The 17,230-nt window shown below is 38.9% G+C and overlaps 1 protein-coding gene across 5 annotated transcripts in view; it reads right to left on the bottom strand.

The window, feature by feature from the left end:
* nxph4 (neurexophilin 4) overlaps nucleotides 1–17,230 on the bottom strand; it is a 52,794-nt gene that overhangs the window by 5,975 nt on the left and 29,589 nt on the right. For 2 of the 5 annotated variants that reach the window (XM_085925059.1, XM_085925057.1), the window contains one exon: nucleotides 15,601–15,746. The exons of the other annotated variants lie outside the window; for them this stretch is intronic. The gene's annotated coding sequence lies outside the window, so the exon portion shown is untranslated. The remainder of the gene's footprint in view (nucleotides 1–15,600; nucleotides 15,747–17,230) is intronic. 5 annotated transcript variants of the gene reach the window in all.

Below are 17,230 nucleotides of genomic sequence, written 5' to 3' on the forward strand. Positions count from 1 at the left end.
GAGATAATATGAGGAGGAAAATGTAAAAAGACAATATATATACACCATGCACGCCGAGATTATGAGCGCAATAAGGCTCACACCGCAATCACTTCCCCCCAAAAAAAGAATAATCAGAGGTTTTTCGAGAAGTAATATCTATAACGTTGTTTCGAGAAGACCGGCTCTGCTGTGGAATAATTAAAGAAGTGATGGGGAAGAATAAAAAAAACAAAACAAAAAAAACAGTTAAGTGTCGCCTGCCTCCAAAAAGGATTTATGAAAGCATTGCGTGCTGTCTTAAGTGTAATATGCTGACAATATAGCAAAATATTGCCTGAAAGGACAAGCAGAAATCCTCTTCAGCCCACCGTGGTGCATTCAGGTACAAATATAACATGGGTCGTTAATTTACTGTTTGGGTATGTCAATGGATGACCTCAATTGAGATCCCTGTCAGTGAGCATTAAAGGATTTCTTTTGAACATGCTTCTTTGATTTTTGTTTTTCCTGACACAGTAAAAGCTTTTTCCAAACAAATCCTTTGAACAAGTGTCACAAAAAAAAAGCTGAAGAAATAGAATGTCCAAAATTAATCCTTTGATTCATGATGGGTTTTTTGTTGGCTTTTTTTTTCGACACTTCAAATTATTAAAATTCATTTGTACTTGCGGCTAAAAAGCGAAGTGTGGTGAGTCTCGAAGTAAAATGCAAGAACGGTGCTATTATTTTCAACAGAGTCTTAAAAATCCAAACTCCCTTCTAGATTTCTCACCTGTTTTTTGCTGTAATGGAACTAAAGCAAAAAAAAAAAAAAAACGTCCGCATCTTCCTTGATATTGTTTTAAATTAGGTTTAAAATGGCTCCTGAATAAAGCTTTGATAGTTTCAGCAGTTTTCCTGATGCTTTCCTAAGAATGTTTTCTAACTTTTTTTTTTCCAAACAATAACACTTCCCAAATTACATTCCAGGTAAGTTTAAGAATATTATTGGAGACTTAAAGTGACGCCGTCACTTAAATTGCACGGATGGCTGAGATGACTATTTAAATCCACTTTCTTCACTGCCAGGTATTTCGCTTGGTTACACTCATTAATATTTACACTTGAAGAAGTATCCACCATCGTGTAAACAATCTGTCCCGTCAAGTGTGAACACGCTAGAATAAGAATTAATCACACGGTGGGAAAGCAATCATAAATACGAAACAAGACGTAAAAAAATGTCTTATATGACAGAACTTCAGTCTCATAAGCAAAACTTTTTTTTTCTGAAGTAGCATAAAGGTGCAGTGTTTGGCCCAAACAAACCTTTGCAATCCCCATTTGTAATGCTACGTGGCCAAATAGAATAAAAGGAACCAGGTTATTTGATTTATTGATTCAATACACATCTTGTACAAGGCACATTTGCCAACAAAATAGTGTTCTTGCAACTTCTACTCACATGAGACAGAGGCAATAAACACAAGTAACTGTGTTTTTCCTCACTAATATTTTAAAAGTATTTACAACTGTGTATTTGGGGAGTACCAAAGGAAGCACTAACCATTTCTAATAACTAAGAATAATCAAAGACACAGTCACCTGAGTTGTGACTTTGCCATACTTGCTATACAAGCACAAACCTTGCATATCTAAAATCATATATATTTTTTTATCTTGCAAAACACTGTGTTGATCAAATCTCAGATTCAAATCACACACCGTTGCCAACATCATCTCAACACCACCTCAAATTAATTAAAAAAGAAATTGCTAATTTGTTATCATTTTTGTTGTTGCTTGCGTTCAGTCACTTGTTTAATTTAATAAATTGCTAATTTGTTATCGTTTTTGTTGTTGTTGTCAATGACAACGCAAAAAAAGGCTTCAAAGGGTCAAAATGCTGCATTCCAGTCGGAATTATCCCACTCAGGCAGTACCAGATGCAAAGTCAAAGTGTTCCAAGCAAATGTAAACAACAACGATGGCAAAGCATGAGAAACGATTTTTTAATTTTGTTCCTTAAAACACATTTTGACCTCTAGCAAACAAAATGTACCTTCATAATTGCCTTATTTATATAACTAACCATGAAATCTTTGTATTTCATCCATGTCACCAAATAACATTGTAGTTCGGTTTCATCTGTTTGGTTATATCTAAGCTCAAACCCCTGATGACATTAAACTTTCATCTTCCGACGTGAACTTCTTCACTGACCTTGATCGATAACCCCCCGGGGAAACTCTTCTTATTTTGGGGTGGGACAGCCTATCGGGGAACCGGGTGGCATTTGTCGAGCGAGGGCACCTCGTTTGCATTCGGCGTGGCAGGCAATGTATCAAAAGATGACAGCTCTCCCATTCCTCCTTAAACAAGAGTGGTGGGACTCCTGCTGGCCGTGCCTTAACTTTAATCATTCATCTAAATAACTGTTGCAGGAGTCGGCCGCCGCCGTGTGTGGGTGGCTGACGACTCGCTTCTGAATTTCTCATTTGTAAACATATACTTGAGTCAGATTGCAAACACACATAAACTTGGCCTCATCACCTCCCTCTGTTGTAGATGTTTGTCTAGAACCGCATTGAAGTTAGACTAAACAAGGGAGGTGTGACGGCATGAGTGACAGTGATTGATGCGCCGACGCATCAAGCACCACGAAGATAAACATTTGAGACGAGTGAAGAATGAAAAGAAGGGAGCGTGGCGCCCGAGCGAATCTGCATAATGACAAGCTGAGATGAAGAAGGAAGTAAGAGGAGAACGGGAGAGGCCTCTCAGAGACGTCACCTAGGGTGCTCGTGACAATGGTCGCCACCCGGGCGGCAGAATTTAGCCGTCAGAGCTCTAGTTTTTGATTTTGTATCGCATGCGAATGGCAATGTGACAGATGTGACAGCCAATCAAAAATAGCGTGTTGTATAAAATGAACTTTCACAGCAAAGAATATTTGTGCCAAGAAGCAAGCTCAACGGTCAAACCTTAAAATACAAGTTGAATTTATTCCACAGTGTTTACTCAAAACATTCTTATCTTTAAATACTGTATTTCCCCTTGGAAATGCCATTAATCGGTTTTTGGCTCCCCCAAAAAGTTTGTAATGTGTTTCAAAAACAGAACATTTTTGATTAAGAATACCGTAATTTTCAGACTATAAGTCACGTTTTTTTTTCTTAGTTTGGGTGGGTGGGGGATGATTTATACTGAGGAGCGACATATGTGAATCTTTTCAGAAATTTTCAAAATAAAAAAAAAAAAAAAGGGAAAGCACGATAAACGAACGGCGATGTAGCAAGGGATTGCTACATCGCCGTAATTTGAATTTCAAGTCCTTTACATAAAGGACAAAGATTCGATCACGGGATGGCAAAGATGACGAAGAAAAATGGCTTCAATGGCCACGTACTACCGGCATCATTAGCGGCTTTGTGTGTAAGTGACACGGAGGACGAAGAGTTAGAAGGATTTAATGATTTGGAGTGACACAGAAGGTTTGAAAAACTATTATGGCTTTTACGCACGCCCGGTCCTACTCGACGGGAGCTCTCTTTCACCTCCGTGGATGGAAGTCGGAGGCGCTCGGCCGGGTGGCTTTCCGGGGACGGTGGATGGGGCTCGGACATTGCTTTTACACTTTTACAAACGTGTTCTTTATGTAATAGTTATTAGAATAACTCTGAATGTTGCATCAGACCCGTTCTCAGCTCTTTGTTTGTGTTTATGTCACGTTAGCATACCTATTGTTTAGCCTGTTGTTGCTCGTTCATGTCCGTTCTTGGTGTTGGATTTTGTCGAATAAATTTCCCCCAAAATGCGACCTATACTGCGGAGCGACTTATATATGGTTATTTTCACGTTATTGTGCATTTTATGGCTAATGCGACCAATATTCCGGAGCGACTTTTAGTCTGAAAAATACAGTATATGCCTGTGATTATTATTATTTTACTCATCCATAGCTCCATTGTTTGGGTTCAAATATCATATCAGGTAATAACAATACAACTCAGATGTTATCCATTTGCTTTTATGGTATTTCCCATCATATCTTAGCAGCTGTTAACTAGCTTGTCAACTCCACACTTTGTCAATATCTGTTTTCTCAATTGTAGGTAATTTTCAATTAAAAGGTGACAAAAACGAAATCAACACATTTATGACGAAACTCTTTCAGCGGGGGGAAAAACAACCTTCACAATAAAAGGTCAAAACAAAGGCAGGTAATAAATAGAGAGGTCACCACTCTGGTGTGTACACACAATGTAGGCTACAGCTAAGTTGTGTGTCCTCGTGCCGCCTTTCACACGCCTTTGCCGGTGTATAAATCAGCCGGCTTCAAGGGCACTACATCGGGACCCCTAACTGGGACCCTTCAAATGCACCATCTGGATGAGCAGAGTGCTGACCAGAGGCTTTGCTCTCATTCTGTAGCTCAGGACAAGCTGCCAGATGAGTGCCGATGCATGCTGGATTTATACACTCGCCCCTTCCTGAGGCTGACAATTTGTGGAGCCTGTTTCCCGACACTTTGGGACACTTTGCTTTATGTAAAGTCCTCCGTGGATGCAATAATAATAACTATCACCATCATAATAATCATCATAAAATCAGATCTGTCGAGCGCTTTTCTCCTCATACTCGTACATGAACACATCACACTGCAATATAAATCATCATTATATACATATTTGCTACAATTACCATAACATTAAATATGGAATAAAATATTCGTAACATTTCAAAACTGCCCACTTTATTCATCAAAATGTTATTCCTATATCACTGTCAAATTATTGCACTAAAATATTTATTTGGGGGAAAGAAATTTGAAAACTAAAGCTGCATACTAAAAATGTATCAAAGTAAATATTTGAAGACAATTATGGACTTTACAGGATTAAAACACCTTACCAGTCCTCTTCTGTGTATTTGCGGGTGTTTGATTTAAGGTCTTTTCAAGTTTTGGTAAATTTGAAGAATGTTCAATATTTTAAGATGCAGACTCAGCAAGCTCATAGATTAGACAAACACACAAAACAGGAACGGTAAGGGCTTAAAATAAAATTCAAAACACTGGATTCAATAATGCCCAGTTCTGTTACGAAAATTAAATATACTTTTGTAGACATCCGGAGCGAGCCGGCGTAATCCGCTTTGAAAACCACTAAAATTAAACAAAACATTAGGAAATTATATATGTTTATAACAAATAAAAATACAATACCCTAAGCCCCTTAACCACTTAAAAATGATTGCGCAGAAATATTTCTGGGAGGATTTTTGTGGTAACGTTGTTCTTCCGAGGCTCTTTTTATTTTAAGAATTACATGGCGGGTCGGATTAAATGCTCCCGTGGGTTTGCTCACTGCTGGACTCGAGGATATATCGATAGTGAGGCAAGTGGCGCTCGTAACCAAGAGAGAGACTTGATTCCTACTTCATACATACACTCTGGAGAGCCGCAAACGTAAACAGCAGCCAATGAGACGAGACACACAATAGACTCCACTGTGAGGTTATCCAGCGGCTGGCCTATGAGTCTCGCATGTCTGCACATTCTTCCATCAGCTTGAAAACATGACAAAGGATGAAAATGTTGCTATTTTTCTCTTTCCCTGCACCAAACAAAAAGTGTCATTTTTCTCTCAAAGAGCAAAACAACAACAATCATCCAGAGGGAACAATCAACAAGAGTGATGAATTTTCAGTCGTTAAAGCCTCAGCAAGAACTCTTTGCAAGATAAATAGACACAATTCCATAGCGGTAATATCATATTTGTCAACGGGTCTGTTAACTAAATGATGCAAACCCGACACAAATCTTTCTCTTAGATGACTATTTATAGAAACATATTCTAAATACTAGATATTATTCATGTCTTAGTTGCTGTAAACGTTAAAAAAGTTGTTTTATTTATCATATATTTGTTTAAAATAATTGGCACATTAATTATCAGGATTTGTTTCCCGGCATATACTGTACCATAATTGGAATCGGCTCAAGAAATTTACATTAGTCGAGTCCTAAAAATAATCCGATTTCTGGCTGATTAAATACAAAATTGCAGCAATGTTTATTTCATTATGTTTCGTTAATATTTCCTGACTAAATTCTCTGAAGTCAAAGAAATGCACTTGAAGTGCATGCGTTGGCTTAGCAATAGTAAGAGACTGAGGCAAAAACCGAGGCTGGTGACTAACAGTCCAGCGAGCGCCGTGGTTCAATTACTACCCGGGACAGCTCTCCTCTGTCCCTCGGCTTGACGCCGGATGCTGGAATAGCTTCAGTAAATATACTCCCGAGTAAACACACACTTTCTCAATGTGATGTCACCAGTCAAAGGATAGGAGGGGCTGATATACCCCCCCCCCCGACTTTAAGTAATGTCCAGAAGAAACACACAAGAAATTGGATACTGGCACTGTCTAAATGATTGTTTTCGACCCTGCGGAGGCGAAAAGCTCACTGAAGCGTCTGAGTTCTTATAAAAGAAAAACAAAATAAAAAAAAAAACAAGTTCATACCTAATGAATATGAAATACACAAGTAACAAACTGTGACCCATTAAGGTGTGGTAAAGACTATGAACAAGTAAATCCAGCTATCAGACTCCCGTGCATTGACTCTGATGAGTCATTTATTCAATAGAGCAAAATTGTGAGCTCTGCAACAACATGCTACATGGACACAAATACACACCAACGCGTCTAACGATGCTGGCTTGCATCCAGAGCAGATGGGTGGGATGTGTAGGAGACGACGGTGGGCGGGAGGGGTTGCAGGACTCTGGAGAGCGTCAATCTGTCATTCCTAACAAGCCGGGAGACCAGGAGCCAGGGCAGGTCAAAGAGATAGAACACACACTCGCACACGCACACACAAACACACACACATGCACTCCAACTGTGACATTACTGCTAATTAGAACACAAATTAATGATCCAAGCAGGGGAGGCTGGCGGATTCCAGTCAACATTTAGCAGGTATATCTGCATTTTTCTACACCGCCGCCTTCTTTGTCTTTTTTTTTTCTTTCTCATAGGTAAGACGGAGGTGTAGAGACAAAGTGTTCGCTTATTAAGGTAGTAAGGTCAAATTACAATATGGCGGAAATCTTAAAGCTGGTTGGGTAATTCAACAGCAATATTTCTCATAGGAAATGTAAAGTGAATGAAATAGGTCCACGTCACCTACCATCGTATAATTACATTAAAATAAGATCAAACTACGTGTACATGATGGAGAGGGAGCAAACAAAAAAAGTACTTGACGAGAAAATTTCTTCATATGCTCACACATTTGAAGTCAAACAAGATTTGTTGATGTGTGTTTGAGCTCCAAGTTCTATTTAACTTTCGAGGCTATGGCTATGGTGTCAAACTCAAGGCCCAGGGGCCAGATACGGCCCGCCACATGATTTTATGCGGCCCGCGAAGACAAATTGCGTGTTGAGTACAAACTGTTTCAGCAACCGCAGGTTGACTGATTGTTATGTCATCAAAAGGAGAGTGGAAAGTCACAACGTTGAGAATCATTGCTCCTCCTTTTCTTCATTCGTTCCGGGACGTCTGGTCCACAATGCATTGGTGCGAGAGTGACCTTGAGGGCTTGGGCGGCAAGGTCAAGAGGACTCATTAGCACAAATCCCCCTGCTAAGTTGCTAAGAATAGCATAACAGAACAAAGCATCCACTTATCATGTGCATTCTTTTCTTTTTCTTGTTTCTGCAAGAATGTCTCAAACGCACATTTTTGGTGGCATAACTCAAGTGGACCTAAACCAATTGGCCGCAAACACGGACGTCTAAAAATAACCATATTACTTTGAGATGGTACCGGCTTGTATTTAATAATTTGCTTTTGTTTCGAAGCCTGTGGCTGCAGGGACAGTGTGCTTCCAAGCACCCTTCACAATACCTTCCGCATCCAGCCTCCGATGGGCTCTGGCTCACAATCAATACCTTTCATCACTAAAGCAATCTGCAATAATAAAAGCATTACACAACAGGAAAAACAAATAATGCCAAATTTTATTAAATGCAAAAGAAGGTATGTTCTGTTGGATGGGGTTGCCATGGAAGCGTAATTGGGTGCCTTGATCCCTCAAAGTCACACAAGTGTAACGGGGAAAGAAGGTTTACAGGTGGGATCCAGAGGTTTAGCATTCCGCTCAGCCATTTATATTCCGTACGATTGTTTTGCAATATTCACACTACGGCCCAGCAGAACACTCATCTTTATTTCATTTTGCGGTGATTTTTTTAAAAGAAAAAAATATTTTCCCTTTTCCGTCCATCCATGCATACGCCATAACAAAGCACTCTGAATCGGTAATGACATTATGCATCTTGAAGCTTTCAGCAACACAAATCCACTCTGATATCAACCTTTCCTGTTTGGGGGGGGATAGGGAAAAGTGGAGTTCCCAGTGGCCATGTTTGTACCATTATGACTATTATATCTGGGACACTGTATTGTGTGTGTGGATGATGATGTTTACCTTGTCTAATGCAATAATGGTGGCAGGATGTCTAACATGTATCCTGACACAGAAATGTTCAATAGATAATGCATGCGGAATGTTGTCAGATAATGTTTCCAAAAAATGTGTCTGGTTCACCCTTGTATTTTTTTTCCCCGTCACGTCATAAATAAAATCTCTTTTTAGCAACACGATCTTGATGACTTTTTCATGGATTGCATACAAATATTTCGGGTCTCTGGAGTGCCTCACCCACCAAGTGAGAAATTGAACAACCTAGTAAATGTTTTGTGAACTGTCGGAAAATGTCTCAATCGGAATTTTATCAAATTGCGATGCAACAGTTTGGTTAATTTGGTACATTTTTTTGTCACACCGGACAGACGTTGAGTTCGATCAAAGAATCGGCTGCAAGATTGACAGAATAAAATCTCTAAATTCCAAACATTAGCTCAAGCATTTGGAAAGAGAGAATCTCATCTTTACTACATCAGCGGGGCGAAATGAAAACAGAAGGGTGGATGATTTGTTATCCCGTCTGCCCGATGGAAATCCACTCTTAACAAAATCCAAACATGGCTGCATGACACAAGAGCTGGACTAATATGAATACATTTGTAAAGCCATGTCGTTTAAAGCTGCTTGTAATCCACATTAGGTAATAACAATCGCAGTTGAATGTGTATTTAAAGGGAAAAAGAAGTGAATTAATGGATTGATACGGGAGAATCAAGGCTTGACCGCTTGTGGATTAAGCATTCCAGGAAATGAAAATATTTATCACCAATCATTGTAAATGACCAACCATATTAATCATAATACAATCATTTTCATTTCTAGTTAGTGCACATCTGGTAGATTACAACAAACATTGAGTGTGGTCAACCTTGAAAGAAGAAGTATCATTTTAGATATTGTCTGTAAGTGTTAACAGTAAACAATAACTTAGAAATCACATGTCCCAAATACAAAAATAAAGAATTCAAATTTTCAGTCCGAACTGTCCAGTCTGAGCTTCGTATTGATTTGCTTTTAAATTCAGAAATGTCAGTAATGTCATAGTCAAAATTGCTGAATTAGAAAATTTCCTTTCAATTACATGTGCGACTAGCGGCGAGCTATTTCACCTGGCGCGCGCTGTCGCCCGTGCTCCAACAAATAAAACAAAAAACATTATACTGATACAAAATTTGCCAAACAGCGAGGTCGTGATATTCCGAGGGAACGCTGTCCATTATTACTACTACCGTTTTATTTATTTCTACACTTGCACGCAAATTTAAAACATCCCCTTAAAAGTTTAAAATTGAGTTGTTATGCCCATAATTTAATTCTGAATCACTTCAATTCAGTATTAGTATTTCCAATGGGGAAAACTTCATTTCGCCACCATCCCGTAATGGATTTTGCTGTACACTTGGGGTTGCACTGTATATTCTCCGTGTGTGTCACTCCCTCAAGGTCCATTTTTTTCCTTTTATATCCAACTACTGTAAGGGTAGTCTGTTTTACAAGGCAAGCGGGTAGTCAATCTCTCACACATATATTTTTAATCTCTTTCTCCGTGTCCTTGTGGTGTGTACGACTTTGATTTATATCACTCAGCAAATTCTGCTGGACATACTCAACGTACAAAAGTGCCCTCCATAACTTGATACAAGGTAAATAAAAATTGTAATTGTAAAAAAAAAAAAAAAAAGAGTATATTGAAAGATGTACATGGATAAGTCAAATGCACAATCCTGAAAACTATACAGATGCCAAAAAATAAAATAAATGATATGAATTAAAAAAAACAGATTTATGGATGCATACTGCAGGATGTATTTATAATGTGACTTTGTAAACAGACTTCACTGATGAATACTGGAGCACTCAAATATTGTGTTCTGACTCCAGCCTATAGTTCTGAGTGTTAGTTTAACATAAACATACATTTATGGATGAATATACTATTTATCGCTGTCGATTACAATTTGAAAAACAGGTTAGTGGGCCTTTCATCCATTAATTGCGTGACACTTGCCTCACAGATCTCTTGTTAGATAAAAAAAAAATATTTGGTGTTGTTTAACTCTTTTATACGGGTGAATTTTAGTGCAGTTTTATTGACTGTGTTATTATTTTAAAGAAAAGCATTTAGGACTTTATCTTATTTATTAGTCTAATCAGGTCAAATACAAGTCAGAACATGTGATGTTTTTCGTAAAAAAACAAAAGTCATAACCACAAATTCAAAATGAAATAACTTCATGCAAAAGAACATTTTGAATTGGGTCTTGTGAATGAGCATGTCCGCCTCACAGTCTGAGGTTCTGGCTTCCAAACTTGGTCTAATCCGGTGACCATTTTAGTTTTTAGACTCACGTCTGGGAGAACTTGAGTATTGCACCATACTGTCTGGCACTTCCTAACCCTCATTTTCATTTCTCTTTCTCCAGGTGACTCGCTGTGTGGCTGTCACCAACTGGTCACTGCGGGCAAGTCAAAAAGTGACATCTGCTGCGTGAAATCTGTTTCCTACTTCTGGGGAGCCAATTCTCTAGCAGGAATTCCTTCTGAAACAACACCTTTGAACCAAAATGGCTGACAACTGAAAATTCGGTGTATTCCCCTGAGCATGTCCCTATTGAGAACTGCAGCAACATTTTTCAAAAAATAGACTTTCCGAACAAATGTCCAATGCATGAACTTTGAGAGAAAAGTTGGAACTTTGGGGTTTGTTTATTAAAAATAATAAAATAACAAATTAAAAAATTCACTTGGACTTTAGACTTAGATATGCTTACCCAAATGTTCAGTAGGGAGATTTAAATTTGTATTGAAATTAGCATATTGTGCATGTTATATTATTAATTTAATGTTAATGCCAAGAAACGTTTTTTTTTAATGTTCACAGCAGTGCCATTTTTGGTCGTAACTGGTGCTGTTTTTCAAATGTCAGAAATATGCCTTGCTGATTAAAGTTTGAGAAACACTGGTGTGATTAATCACAAAACAGGAAGTATTTTTGGATAATTATGCAGCAAAGCCCCTGAAAAACCAAAACCTTAGCACATCAGAGAAAAAAAGTGGGGGAAAAAAAATGAGGACGTGAAATGCCAGCACCACACACCGTGCTGAACTCTTACATTGACTCAGTGGACAAGTCACAACGAGCTCCAAGTAGCTGAATCAAGGAGGCTGCGAGCATGAGTGAGACCCCAAAACGTGTTGGAAATCAAATATATAGAGACTGCCTTGTGCTGGTCTTCATGGGGCAGGTGTTGGGTGAAGACTAAAGGTGGCAGATGAAAGACGAGCGGCGGGAAAGCACATCCATGCTGAGTGCTCGCATCTCGTCTGAATTCTCCACCGCTCTCCAATCGGCTTCAGGGAACGCATCAATAAAGCAGAGCTCCACTCGCGGAACCGCGACTAGGTTGAACTATAACACTCGTGTTTGTGTTTTTGTTCTTAAATTGTATTGCTGTTCATTGACCTTTCACTATTATTAAAGGGGACGTGTGAAAAATTGCCTGTCTGATGCTATACATCGACAGTGGTAGCTTGACTTGCTAGTGGCTTATCTTAAAAGTTTTCCACTTCTATTTGATCGATTTTGGCCTTCAGTCACACAACTACCATAAGCCACAACTCACGGCCGGATGCCCACATTGAAGCCAAAACGACTTCATCTCTTGATGTGACTGCCCGATGTTTTAAGACATCGAATTACAGACGGACAGAATTACGTAGAGTAGTTACACCTATAAAATCGGTTTATTTCTTCTTTTTATTTCTATTTCTTTATATTGTGTTATTATAGAAGACAGGGCTGTTTTTTTTTTGGTAATTTTGAACAGATCATTGGCTTTGAAGTTACTTTCAATTGGAAGAATGTAATCGCATTTTTTATCATAAACAAAATACTATTTGTAGTATATTTGTCTTAGCCACTGCACTTGCTCGCTCTCAACATATTCATCTACAGCTCCACACCAAAAGTGTACAGCCATATTGTTAAAATCTTTATATTAAAAGCACACCAGAGAAATGTCAAGGGAATCGAATTTCTAGGAAATCGGTCAAATCAATATCGTTTTAAAGACCAGCGCAAAATTACCACCAAACGATTTCAGTGAAGTCGCCAACCTGACCTCATTTCCACGTTTAGACAACAAGTAACAGCTTTAAGCCTGAAAACAGACATCTCATATAGTGGCTAAAATCCCTGAGTATCCCATACGTGATTGAACATGATCTTCATAAAAAAACAATAAGCAGCACATCTGCAGCAATCATATGTTCAAAGATTTCCACAGCACCTTTTTTTCTTGTGAACATGGCGTGAGCCCCATACTGAGGCTTAAACTCAGAGGTCAACATTCAAGCAAGGGCGTTTCTTCTTGTCGAATAAATCCACCGCCATGTCTGAATTAATGCATTGCGGGTCACGCTGAGAATATTAAAAATGATTTTTTTTTTTTTACTCAAATAAATAAAAAGCCTCATCCCTCCTCAAGTATGCCATCTGTGGCGGGGACCTTATGCCGTGGTGACCCTGAGCGTTCTCTGAGCTTCCTGTGCCAGTGAGTTATGATATTTGGGGACTCGGATTGTGCTTTAATATTTCATTACATGTACAAAATCCTCTTCTATATATCTCTTGTAGGTGTGTGATTATTAATCATAAGACGTTGTGCCGAGGAAGCACAAGCCCCCCTCCCCCCTTCCGCTCCCTGAGCCATAGTACATGATAATACTATGTGAAAGGACAAGACATTTTTCAAAGCAATTTCTAAAGTTGTAACGGTAAACCAATTAAAACATCCAAATAAAGACTAGTGTCTGAAAGATGAAGACCTTTTTTTCAACACACACTGATTGAATTACATTTTAAAGCAAAATAATTCATTGTAAAATAATGTAACTATATTTTTTCCATTTAATCAATGGAAAAATAATACCACATAATAGAATTGTAATTTACATTTTCAGTATCTTATAATTACATATGATTCAACAGGACATGGACAAAATTCGTTTGTGCACGACACAATGAATTTTTGCTCAATTTTAACTGAGCAGCCTGCAGACACATTCCTGTTGTATTTTTAAGTTCCATTTCTTTTTCCTCATCTTTGCCACCACTACTAGTGTGCATCAGAAAAACAGTAAAAAAGCCAAACCCTTCCTCGCTTGGAATAGAAAGTTCACAGTCAGCACACACAAACACAACTGTGTGTACTTTTCATGCATCCAGTCATTACATTAAAATAGAAAGTAGTCTGGGAAGTAGCACAAAGATGAGACGCAGCGTGCTTCTTCCTCGGGAGAGGGCACATTCGGCAATGCGCTGACCAACGGGGACGTGGCTTGGTGCCACCGCTGGTGTCCCTGCCACGCCCCGCCCCCTGCGATTCATCATGCATGTATGAAACAAACATCGGGAGCCAAGAGTCCCCTCTGATGTGATCTATTTCCAAAAGATGCACTCGGCCTCCTGCTCGGCTGCGGCGAAATACAGGGAAGGATTAGCACACAGAGTGCATCACAAAGATGACAGGGGACCCCTCAAAAGTGGAGCAACACCAGCGGACGCGTCCAAAGTAGGACTGACCACTTCAAACCCCGAGCCCCCCCCACACATCCTTCCATCACCACCCCTGCTTCTTTATTTATGAAGCCATGCTAAAGAGGGCAACACAAACCAATACTGTGACACTGAGACTACATGTGATGATGTCTACAAAACAAACTCAAAATTGTGGTTCATTGTTTACGTCCCCGCAATACCGCAAAACTTTCGGCAATCAATGTTTTTAATGTACTTTTACAGTGACGTTTACTTTAGAAATATATTCAGTGACAGGTGAAAATTCGCAGTATCCACTGACCGTTTTTAAAAGCTTTCAAAATATTTAAAAACACACCTACAACGACTAAAACACACCACTTCATTTAATGACATCATTATCATTTGTATTTATTTATTTATTTATTTATTTATATTATTATGATGTCTTGTATTTATGATTAACTCAATTCAGTTGTGAGCATGATAATTTGATGAAGTTGAGAAGTCCCTCCTTGACCCCTTGTGTGCATTGCAGGATGTTTTCCCCCGTTGGCATCGAGCACCACTGCCACAACATCAACGTCCCTTTATCGGATTGACAAGAGGATTCACTCTCGAGTCTTAACACCTCAAGTGGGACTTGTTTGTCATCAATCCACTACCTTGTCTATTCCACTTTGGCCGCCGCGCGCGGGCATAATCAAGACCACTCGATTAAGGCTTTGTTTCGACCTCGGGTATTTGCACATTCACTTAAAAAAAAAATGTGCGACGTCTTGATTATAGTCCATCGCAAGTCCTTGCGGCAAACCAATTACCAGAAATATTTCCAAATTGATTTCTTTTGCAGTCTCCTCTGGGCCTTTGCAATTGGGATTCTTGGGGGAGCAATTTTCTGCAGTGAGACGTTTGGGTGAGTCACACACGTACATATAGAGATACAATAGCATTGTGCAAATGGTGGCGTATTCATTGACAAAGTAGGCCAGGATGCATTTAGATGCTAAGTAAGTGCAGATCAGGGCAAGGCCTCGTACGTACGCACAAAAACGTGACGTAAGCAACTTTCCGTACTCATGTTCAGATGTATCAACTGAAACGACCGTCGGAATGTGCAGTAATGGCTGCATTTTTGCAACATTGCCTTAAGACTGCTTGCTTGATAATAATGTATAATGGAAAATGATATTGACATGCTAACAGTTAATATTGATAAGTTAATAGGAAGCTTAAAGACAAACAATGGTGCAGATAATGTAACAATACTCACAGGTATATATTCTTTATCCTCTGAAATAAATACCAATATAACAGCATCTTACGGGATCACTTAGAGTTGTACTAGAGGAAGACGTACTATGTTTGCGTCTGCATGACGGTATGACTGAAAAAATACAACGGTCATGTATTTCATATCATATATTTAGGCTTTCTACTATAACTAGTCATTAATTGGAGGGTATCCATTACTGGGGAATTTTGGTAAGAGTTGGCTGTTCGATTTTATCTGAGCCACTTATTTCTGCCATGCCCTCCTACAGTTCTAAAGCTGGCAGTTCTACAGAGACCCACCATTGGCAGCTGGGACACCAACCTCATGAGGCCCAAGCAACAGCTGCAGAGGCCTTCTTCTCCTGAACTAAAGGCAGTCTTGGATGTTCTGATGTGGAGCCCAGCTTCTTTCTCAGTTTGCGTTCTCACAGAGGTCCAGGATAGAACGGGGAAAAAAGAGAACCGGGCCTTGGGAGAGATAGGGGCAGTGTGAGCATAGGTATCTCAGCCAAGACCTCTCTTGGGAGGGAAACAATTGGAGGGGGCTGGGGCAGTTGCTCCCCAGTGTGCTCAATTTACTATTTGAAGAATTAAAAAAACAACAACAAAATCCCACTTGCCAACCCATCAACCCGACAACAAAGTAAGGACATTTCACAATCAGAACATAATCAGAAAAGAATGAGTTGATTAAGTCGAATGAATAACTCGAGTCAGTGAAAAAAAAAATCTGGAATATTCATGAATTATTTTATAGATCTAATCAGGCATTTATTATTTTTGTTATATTTTGATTTATTAGTTGGTCAATTTTATCTTGAAGACTAAACATTGTGACTTGATCAAATTTAAAAACAAGACGTATTTTAAAAATAAAGCCTCTTTTGTGCAGCATGTCAACATTAGTTTCTTTCTTTCTTTATTTATTTAAAGAACACAATAGTGCTTGACTGTTTCTGTAATCCTGCTACATTCTCAATAGAGAATTAAGTGCAGCGAGTGCACCATTATGTTTGTTGGCCCAGTTACGAGGCACAAGACAAAAGAGAGGAACGTTAATTGTTTGTAATTAATATCCGTCTGTTGAAACAAGTGACATGAGACTGATATAATTTGCTATAAACATCTGCCTACAAGAGAGCTGGAGCTTCCTTGCATCAAAAAAAGTGACGCATGACCATAATTGAATTCATCCAGCAAAACATTTGCAATGCACTGGAGTGAGCGCTGTGCTGTAATTCGCTGCATCGTTTTACATTCATTTGTATAAAAACCCAGACGAGAATGAGTGGGTGTATTCATAGCGTCAGCCTCTCTACATTTCCATATTTTCCTTTCCAATTTAAAAAGTCTAAAAGAAATAAACTTCCGCCAACATTATTTGCTTTTGTATGAAATCCCACCAACTGGAATTCACAAGCAAGTCAATCCACAGCAAAACAAGACGATTCAGACCTCCGGCTGTCTGCTTGTTTGCCGTCTGAAACTAAACACGGCAAAATAATATATAACTTCTTTTTTTAACCATTCTTTTACTTGACAAAATCCTGTTGGTTCTTTGGCTGAGTACCTTGTGCTATTTGCACAGCTTTCACCACAAAGAATAAAGAAAATTCAAAGGGGGATGAAAAGTGGCTGGTTGAATGGATAACATTGAAAGTGAAATTAAAATGAACATCAGTCTAGTACACCAAACAAAAGCTGTAAAAATCACAACTCGTATTTTTTTAGGGGGCGGTGGGCGAAAATGATAGTTGAAACAACTTTAAAAGAAAAATATTGACATTTATGGCACAGCAAAGTGAGCAGTTTGTTGAATTGCATAACATAAGATTAGAGTTTGCTGCCTTAAAAGTTTGAGTTCACGCAACAATTTTTTCCTTCCCACCATAGACGTTATTCAGGAATTTGATAAACTATTGAATGTCTCTAACATGATTAATCCTTCAACA

Source organism: Syngnathus leptorhynchus, chromosome 11 (assembly GCF_054491065.1).
Source record: "Syngnathus leptorhynchus isolate UIUO chromosome 11, UIUO_Slep, whole genome shotgun sequence".
Classification (NCBI taxonomy): domain Eukaryota; kingdom Metazoa; phylum Chordata; class Actinopteri; order Syngnathiformes; family Syngnathidae; genus Syngnathus; species Syngnathus leptorhynchus.